The sequence below is a fragment of the Atractosteus spatula genome, chromosome 8, assembly GCF_055471065.1.
Source record: "Atractosteus spatula isolate fAtrSpa1 chromosome 8, fAtrSpa1.hap1, whole genome shotgun sequence".
NCBI classification, from domain to species: Eukaryota; Metazoa; Chordata; class Actinopteri; order Semionotiformes; family Lepisosteidae; genus Atractosteus; species Atractosteus spatula.
This window is the reverse complement of record NC_142713.1, coordinates 18,083,629-18,093,452: the sequence shown is the minus strand read 5'-3', so window position 1 is coordinate 18,093,452 and position 9,824 is coordinate 18,083,629.

Below are 9,824 nucleotides of genomic sequence, written 5' to 3'. Positions count from 1 at the left end.
TCCTGTCACTGATGCGGGCATTGTGTCTGCCGGCAGTTTCAGCAGTAGTACAGGTGGCATATCTGAAACGATCTCTCAGATGGACCAGTCTGGTGTGTTGGTCCTGCTCTGGTGTGGTCACTTGAGGACGACCTGATCTTGGACGGTCATCTGTCCTGCCGGTCTGCTGAAAACTTCTCTGCAGTCAGGACGCAGTGGAGTGGCTTACTCCATGGTGTCTGGCAATGCTGGCACATGATATGCCTGCCTGCAGCATGCCAAAGGCCTCTCCCTTGCTTCTGGTGACATTTGAAGCATTATGGAATGCACAGAAAACTGAAAAAGTGTGGCCTTTTTCTAGCAGTGACCTAAGCTTTGGATTAAGGCCTTTTTAAAGGTGACCTGATCAAGCATTGTTCCACCTGGACCTCGTTGGGTAAAAGTGCACCTAACGAGCTTTCGTGTGATTGGCAAGTTGCAATGCCTCACTGCACAAGCTGGATTGCAGGTCAGAGGGCTTAGACAACTTTTTGTGAAGGTGCATAAGCTATAACTTTAATATTTTAATTCCAGAAAATGTTGGGTTTCTTTTTTCCATCAGTATATTACAGGAATATGAATGTTAATCTGCTCTGACTTTTACTTTATTTATACAAAAGGAACATAAAGGATGGTTCTGCTTGCTAGAATTGTGAAACATCCAGAGCTAATTAGATAAAACATACAATTTACCAAATACTAGCATAAACCACGTGTGGGGATTTGTTTTTTCTCTGTCAATGCATTTGGTAAAATGGTGAGAACTGCATTCACACAGACCTGAAGGCTTTTTTGACATTTTTGACCCCAAGGTCACATTGCTTGTGAATCTTGAGGTAATGGCATTCATGTCTACTTGAAGATACTTAGAAAGAAAGCAGCTCAAGACAGGGAATGCTGAACATCAGCTATCCATTGGAGTACATTAATCTGTGATTGATCCTGACTTGGAGACAGAAGTGATATGGAGACTGAGATTTTTACTTTGGATTATTTCTTACATGTTTTACTCCTGCATATGCAAGGATAGCTTCCAACTCCAAAACACCCACTGCTACTACTCTTCTTACACATTGTATACAATATGTTCACTGAATACTAAGAGCAGGATTATCACGCAGGTTGAAATTGTCACACAATTTCCTTTACAAGATTAAAAAGAAGAGCAGAGAGGAAGTGGGTTTTCTGGTTTCTCCAAAGATATCATAGGCTTTGGGCTGACATTATTGGGCTGGATAATGTCAGATTTTTATGTCTACTCCCTTCTTTAGTGCTTGGTTTGTACCACATCAAATTTCTGTGTTAACATTGTTTAGTTTGTGTAGTCTGACCCTATGGAATCACCGATACAGTTTTATCTTACATAATTTTACCATTTAACCTGGCAAATTACACAGTCTCTGTGTAATTACGATATGTGTAATCATTTAAACAAGAGAGACAGAATCTCTTCCTCAGAGGTTCAAGAGTTCAGACTCAGTCATTCTCAGGTGAAAAATGCATGAGTGCAAGCAATGAGAGAGGAAGTCTTTGCGTACAGTAAACTCCTGTACTTTGCTTTATGTGGAAAAGTTTGCCTGATAAACTCCAAGGAACACTCAGAAAACTTGTGACTATATTTTTTCCTGAACTTTTTTCCAGGCTGTTTCAAGTAGTTTGAATTATAAGTCTTTATTTTATTTTAAGATTGTCATTCTATTGCAATCAATATGTATTTTTGATTACTATTATTCAGTTTGTTTCTTGTTTGTGTTCAATACATAAAAATATTTGAATATGTTGTGACACTTCTTTCAGTAATGTCAGATTGGAAACTTCTAAAAACTTTTTCCTGGAAAGTGCTCTAAAACACATTTTTTTCTGATACTGGAATGGTTTGTACTGATAAACAAGAACTTTAAAATTCCTTCTTGTGTTTCTGAGAAAATCTCATTTGAACTGTTCTGGGTTCTCAATAAATATGTGATCACTTTGCTTTAAGGTCTTAATGCATTTTTAGCTGATAATATTACCAAAAGTGGTCTGTCAGGCCTGCAGATTGCTTGATGTGATAAAACAATGAAAAGGATCATACTGTATGCTTGACTGTGGCTTCATTCCACTTTCTTCTTTCTTTATCTGATTGCTTTTGTATGAAATGCCAAGGCCAATTGTAACTCCAATTACTGAAACTTTCATTTTCTTCTTTTTCATGGACAGTGTGAGAGTTTAACAAACTAGGCTAAGCTCTCAGCAGTCTAATGCACCTATATTTTCCCCCTTAAGCTGTGGAATGAAGTTCTATGAAAAAACAGGGCTATTCAAAGAGTACACTGGAAGGTAATCAAGGATAAAACAAATAACAGATCCAGTTAGAGTTCAGTTAATTCTAGTTGTGTTTGGTATTATTTACATTTGCAGCTTCACACACATTATTTAGCAATATCATGTGTCTTTCGGTTGTCTCAGTTTTCAGGTCAAGGAAATATTATAAGCTTTCATAACATACTATTGACACAGAATAAGATACCAAGGCCTTGTTTTTAACAACCGCAAGTTGATGTGTTTGACAGAAAAAAGGGGTATGTGCGATAATGAGGTTATGTGCGTATCATAACATTTTTGTGTGAAGTAACTGGTCTCTTGCAGTTCACTAGATGGCAGTAATATCCAGTATTTATAATAAAACAGTATGCGATTTGAACTCAAAGATAAAATAAACAACACAATGTGATTGTCTGGCTGTGTGAGGTTGTATAATATTTAGAATACATTATATGTGATAAACTGGCAGTTCATCCCAGTTCATAAACTATAAAATAAAGATATTGTGCTGTTAAAATGTGTGCATTTCAAATAAAATAAAGCAAAGCTTCTCTCTCATTAAGGCAATGAATAGGTGACAAAGCTCAGTCAGGTGAATAAAAACCAGTGCTGACCTCTTTTACATATGAAGTTATAAAGATTTTGGTGTCTAATTTGAAGATTTATTAGGAAAAAGATTACAGGGGAGCGGCACAGTGGCGTAGTGGTTAACAGTGCTGGGGCCCCGGGTTCAGTTTCTGGAGTGCTATCTACATGGAGCTTGTATGTTCTCCCCATGTTCGAGTGGGTTTCCTCTGGGAGTAAAGAAAAAGGATAACTGGCATAATGGCAGGAAACAGAACATTGAAAAGACAATCCTTTTGGAGTACCACAGGGATCTGCGTTAGGGCTGTCATACTTTCTAATTTCTGACATGTTTAGTTGACTTGTGAAGTTTGAAGATGACTCAAATACAGAAAAAGACTGTAAGTAGTACAGTATAATCAGTAAATAATGTAGAGATAGACTAAGACTCTATTCATACTGTAACTAGGAAGTTACAGTGAAAAATAACATTTAATGCAGATAACTGTATTAGACACTGTTCAGTATTAGGCAGACACCTGGCAAATAAAATGTAATGTACAGCATAGAGGTGAAAGAAAAGTACATTATTTCTATTCTATTGGAAGAGGTGCCAGATGAAAGAAGCAACCTTATGTGTGTGCTATTGTTTCTTTCTAGACAACGGTGGTAACAAGAGGACAACAAAAAAATAAAGAAAGACAATGCACTGTTCTGATGCAATGCACTGTTTAAACCTGGAATGTGATGTACATGTATTTCTGGACACCCCATTAAAATTATTCTTGTTATGGCTGACACATAGCTCAGTGCTATAAAACAGCCAGTGCTAATTAATATTTGTTGTTTGTTGAAAGTTGAAAAGTTTATTTTTCAATTAGGTTTTGTTTAGAGATCCCAACCCTTCTCGAGATGGATTAGAGTGCAGAAGAGAGTTTGACTTTGAAGTCTGACTTACATATTTTGATTGTCTTCTTGTGATGGAGCCCGATCAAAAGATACTGTCAGAATCAACAATTATCTAAAGAAAACTGCTTATTCTAATAACCCAAATCAGCAGCAAGATTCGTTGGTTTAAAAACAGGACAAATATTGAAACTGATTTAAATTCAACATTTCATCATAAAAAAATGAAACATTATGGCAAGTTAATATGATGTGAAGGGTTGCTGAGATCACATAGAATTAGCACTAACACGTATAGACAGATAAACAAATGTGATAAAATTGTATTGAAATGATTTATAACCCCGACAGCAAAGCATGGAGATATCAGAGTGACTGGTGTTATTTTGCAGGTGCACAAATGGGAGACAATACCATTCTCTTCTCCTGTGTCATGCAACAGATGACTTGTGGGTGACAGTTTATGTTTCACCATGATCATGACCCTTTTCACCCTAAATAATCACCCTGCATACTGCCAAAGTGAACATAGTGAGAAGTGACAGGTTAGAAAAATGCTGTGTTGGTTCTGCTAGTCCATTTATTTCTTTGAGCTCCTGTCTGATAATCTTAAAAGAACAGGGAAAAGTCAGACTCTAGTCCTGTAAACACAAGATTAAGTCTGAAGAGACCACCAATGTCAATGACATACTATGAAAGGTGTGAGCTAAAATGCCTAGAGTATGAGCTGTAATGATTGCCTGTAGGGGTGGGAGGGCTACTATGTTCATAAGGAATAGTTGAAATGAAATGCTAACAGTGTCATTTATTTGTTACATCTTCAACTGGGAGAATTTTGTTTTTCTTTCATTCTTATTTGTATAAGAACAAATGAAATGGGTCCACCTGGTCCATCGCGCTTGTTTGTCATCTAATAGCTAACAGATCTAAGGATCTAATCCTGCCATTTCTTGAAAGGAGCCAGAGAATCCACTTCAAAAACACGCTTGGGTAGCTTGATACAGACTCTCAACACTTCCTGTAAAGGAAAGTTCTCAGTTTTAAATGCCCTTCCTCATATTATCAATTAGTGTCTTCTGGTTCATGTTTCACTCTTAATTCTGAAGAAGTCCATTTTGAATACCTGAATAGTGTCCCCTAGTAGTCTTCTCTGTTATAGGCCAAAATGGTGTAGTTCTTTTAGTCTCCTAAAGTAGCATATTCCTTTGAGCCAGGGAATGTACAGTACTATATCTGGTCACTGCTCTCTGGAATGATTCCAGTGTACATATGAGACAAGCTGGACAAGCATGTGCCTGTTCATTGGTCTCTGAGCTCTAGATGCCACACAAATCATTTCACTTCATCCCACAGATGTTCAACAGGGCTTAAGTCTGGTGAGGAAGGCATCCATGGCGTACCAAAGGTGATTAACTTTGCTTTGTAATTGTAAATCATTTCATTAAGTTAGAGTGTGCTGAGTCTTTAATAATTGAGCTTCTTGACCTGTCTCGCATTTTTAATCGATTTGAATCAACCCGCAAAGCAGTGTCTCCACCTTATTTAGGGGCTACTTTGTCTTTCCTTGAGAAGGAGAATATAGAGAGAGCTCCTAACCAGTCAAAACAGTTTTCTTGTTCCCTAATGTTCTGGTTCATATGTTTTAATACAACCTAATTTTCTTGCTTTTGATTAATCTGATTTTTGCGGGCTGCTTTGGGTCTTTTAAAATGGGTATTAGGTTTACCACAACAAAAAAGGTGTTCATATATCAGGATGGGCCTATTGAAAGGCTAGTTATTGAAGGACTTGATTAATAGTATTATGCAGTTATCATTAATTACAAAAATGTAGAGTTCTTTAAATAACACTCCTACCCATACCATCACACTGGAACCTCCGCATTGCTCGGTCTGTCCTATACACTATTTTGTCAATTTTGTCACTATTTTACTATCATTCTGCACATAAATGGCACCTTCAAATGCATCTATGATGGTGCTCTATTCAAAATCTCTGACAGGCATACCTTTCCATACTGTAGATGGCTTATTAGACCCGAGGACATATAAATCATGACAGATGGCAAAAACATTTGTGTAAAGAAAATTTAGTTAGCAAAATAAGACAATCACACTACACACAAAAAAACATCCTCTAAACTAAGCCAGAACCAGCTTTCACTGTGAATCCCCTTTATATACCAAGTGAACCTAAATTAAACCCATGCTAGAATCTGGCTCTCAGGCTTTCACTAATTATCTAATTAATCAATTAATACACCACACATGAATCTATATACAAACAACAGAGGCCTAAACGACCTCTAGTGGCAGGTCAGTTGAAACTACAGCCCAAATTACTGCTGGCCTGCCACAGAGTCCTTGATTCATTGCTAAAGAGAACTTGGCGCCACTGCTGTTTCTCACACCACCTCTTTGAGTTGTGCCGATAAACACTAGCAAGCATAGAGCCTCTGTGTGGTCTTCTGGCCTTCAAACAATGACTGTTTAGCTGCTTCCTCACCGCCTGAACCACTGATTTTTGCAACCTGGGATTTCTGATCTCGAGGAATTTGGCAGTGTGAAAACAAACACAAAGATGGAGAGTGATGTTTGGATCTTGTTTGAGTTTTGTTACACATGGTCGCTTAGATTGTGGACTATCATAGGCTCTGTTTTTATCCATTACTGTTTGATGCTTATTTGAAGAAAAACAAGTTAGATATGCAAGACCTACTTTTTCTAATTCCATTATGTTTATCCTCTAAAATCCTAATGCCATACAATGATCCTCTAGTTTGGTTGTAATGATCATTTCCATGGCCTATCAAGCAGTAAAACCTTTTGGTCTACAAGTACTTGGTTCATTTTGCCCACCTTTTAATGGATAGGTACTACACTATCAATTTAAGATTCAATGGGTATTACCCCTGTCTTGAGTGACTGTTGAAAAAGTTTTGTTGATGTCCTATGAATAAAGTCCTGTCTTATTTCCTTAAGTATAATTAGAAGAACACCATCTTTAGATTTATCTAAACTATTCCTCCACTATTTCATTGACATTGTTCAGGTAACTTCATTATTTCATTCACCATAAAGAATACAACTTCAAACGGTTTTTGAATTGGAAACAAATGAATGTCTTAACAATACAATTTTAAAACCTGAACTTAAAATGAAACGCAAAAGCAATGTTTCAGTTTGTATCTGAAGCTACCCGGCAAGGAGCAATATATTCTGATAAATAAACTGACACTAATGGCATTTAATAACAAAGTAACTAGCTGAAGGACTCATACAGCACGTGTGTTCTCAATGTACTTCATTAGTCGGACTTCCAAAGGCCGTAAGAAGGCACTCCACTCCAACTGAATTCAGCATGTAATTTCTTTGTCTCATGCATCTTTGTGTTCTTCTTTCTAGGAAATTGTCAATTTCACCTTGATGAATCAGATATAACTGAATGTGTCCTATACCAGTGGAATTGTCTTCTTAATCTTTGGAGTAGTACTTTATACTACTTTTGTGTTGTGATATACTGTAGGTCTTGTCACATCTTGTGTTTGTGTTATGCACTCCATTTTGTGCATTTCACAGATTTTGGGGGATGAGGCACAACATGCCCTATGAGCCGAAAGTGGTTTCAAGTCTCTTTCAAAATATTTATATACAGGTATCTAGGTCTTTATAATGTCATGTTCTGGGGCCTCTTTTGCCACTATTTGATCACATAATAATGCGTTGGAACTCCATTTATTATCTAGGTTGAATAGTTTGTTCAATATACATCTTCTGCCAATTTAACTTTTTCTTGTATGACATTTTTTTTCCCTAAATTAAACCTCTACTGTTTTTCTTTCTAAATCGAGACTTGTCGGTCATTCCCACTTTTTTACCAAGTACCAGCACCTTGAGAATATACTGTACTGCTTAGAGTTCTAAAAGTATGTAAACCCAATTGCTTTATTGCCAAATTAAACTTTAAAGTCTTAAAACATTCCTCTAACGCTGTTTTTTATAGCTCTTAGAATATATTTGTAGTGCATAGCTGAAGGAAGTCCGTGTTTAGAATTGGCATCAGTTCAACCTGAAGAGTACAAGAAAAAAGGTGTAAGACGCATTATAACCAGACTGAAAAGGAGAAGGTGAAGCTTGTGACAGGCATGAGGATTAAATGGAACTGATTTTAATTTTCCTGGCACTACCCTTAAAAAAGAGTTTGATCTTTACTACCCTTTGGAAGTTTACAGGAAGATGACTTAGTGTATGATAAAGACAGAATGTTTTCATATAAATACATTTTAGTTAAAACTTCTGTTTATAGTAGACAATGTTAAAAATCAATATCTTTAATAATAACCAAAAAGAAAATGGCAAATTAGTACATAGCACTCTGTAATATATTACTTGAAAGAGTGTTAATCTCCTTTGACATACAAATGGTACCAAGGCCATCAGAAATTGCAACACGTAGTCTGGTGACTTTGTTATATATACTGTAGGTCAAAAAATGCATTTAAAATGTTAAATGGTTTTCAAAACCATTAAATGCCTCAGGAATGTTACCAGTTAGTAATTTATTTCTGACTAATTCCTGATCTCTTTGCAGTATAGTGACTTGAATTTCATTCATTTTCTAGTCATCTGTAACTTGTTTCAAATCTCTGGATTTAAATGTTTAGTTTTTTTTAAACTATTAAATAATCCCAAACATTGGTCATGTTTTCTTCCACTGGAAATATTAAGAGACATAACTAATACAATTTTAAAAAAACCTGTTTGTCAAGTGATTATAAAATAACTGGATGCTTCAGGAAAAGGAAAAACATCAATTATTAACTTTCCATTGTGTTCTATAAATTTTCTGGAAAAGATGACTTTTATTATGTCAAACTGTTTCCATGAAGGTCCAAGATGAATGTGACTTCTTTCAGGGACTTTTTAAATTCAGGTGTGACTTTACCACGCAAGACGGAGGGGAAACAAAGAAAACACGATCCATATTTACTTATTAATCCATATTTACTAAGAATTTTACAATCCCGCAAGGAAACCCACAGGTGTAGTTGATCACTTATTTAAAGGTTTTATAATTACATCAAAACATCTGTGCAAAAAATGCGCTCTATGCAAAAAAGCATTTTTCCCAATGATATAAAAATATTTTCTAAGTCCTATATTTGTGATTTTCTTTCCTGACTGCTATTTTTTTCCTTCTACGTAAATAAATCTGACACCATCTTCACTGGATAAATAAACTAATATTTATGGCCTGACTTGTTAATATTCTGCTTGAGACAGCTCAGCAGAGATGTATGTGCACACAATATAACTGAAGTCCATGTGAAGATTCAGAACGTCCAAAAAGTCCCAAGAAACAAAGGAAAACTTCAGGAGTTTTCACCGCTAGTCTAGAGAGGTGTAATATTGTCTCACTCACTGAGGATGTGCTCTGATATCACTCACAATAGACCTGTTAATCTGCATTTTGGCTCTTAATATTTTCAAATTGATATTTTTTTAACAGTAATGGATTTTATCTGGAAACTGGGGTACTGGGGACAGATTTCGTGAAAAGGGATCTTCCAGCCACAGTCAGACAACACTAAAGAGGTTTCACTCATAAGTAAAATGATTATTACTGAATATTAATGGAATTGTAACAAGATGGTGCCTACTTGCAGGATCATAAGAGAAACCATATTTTTCGGTTCCTTGTTCCCTTTATACTAAATAACATGAGCTGCTCAGTAATGACAGGCTGTGTGCTGGGAACTAAGAGGAGATGGGGATCCCCTGAGAGTTTATTACTGGAGACTGTGCAAGTTTAAACAGGGCTAGTTCCTAACCAGAAACAAATGCCCTGGGACACTGCTGCAGGGGTGCAAAGTCACATACAGTACGAGTGCATCATAACTAGCTTACTGTATGTCGTTTTGGGTGGATCCTTTTTCGTGTGCGTCCTATGTGATTACTTATCCTCATGTAGCATGTAGCGCAAGTACTGTATAATAGTAGATAATTGCTGTGAGCACTTGGCTGGAGTTGAAG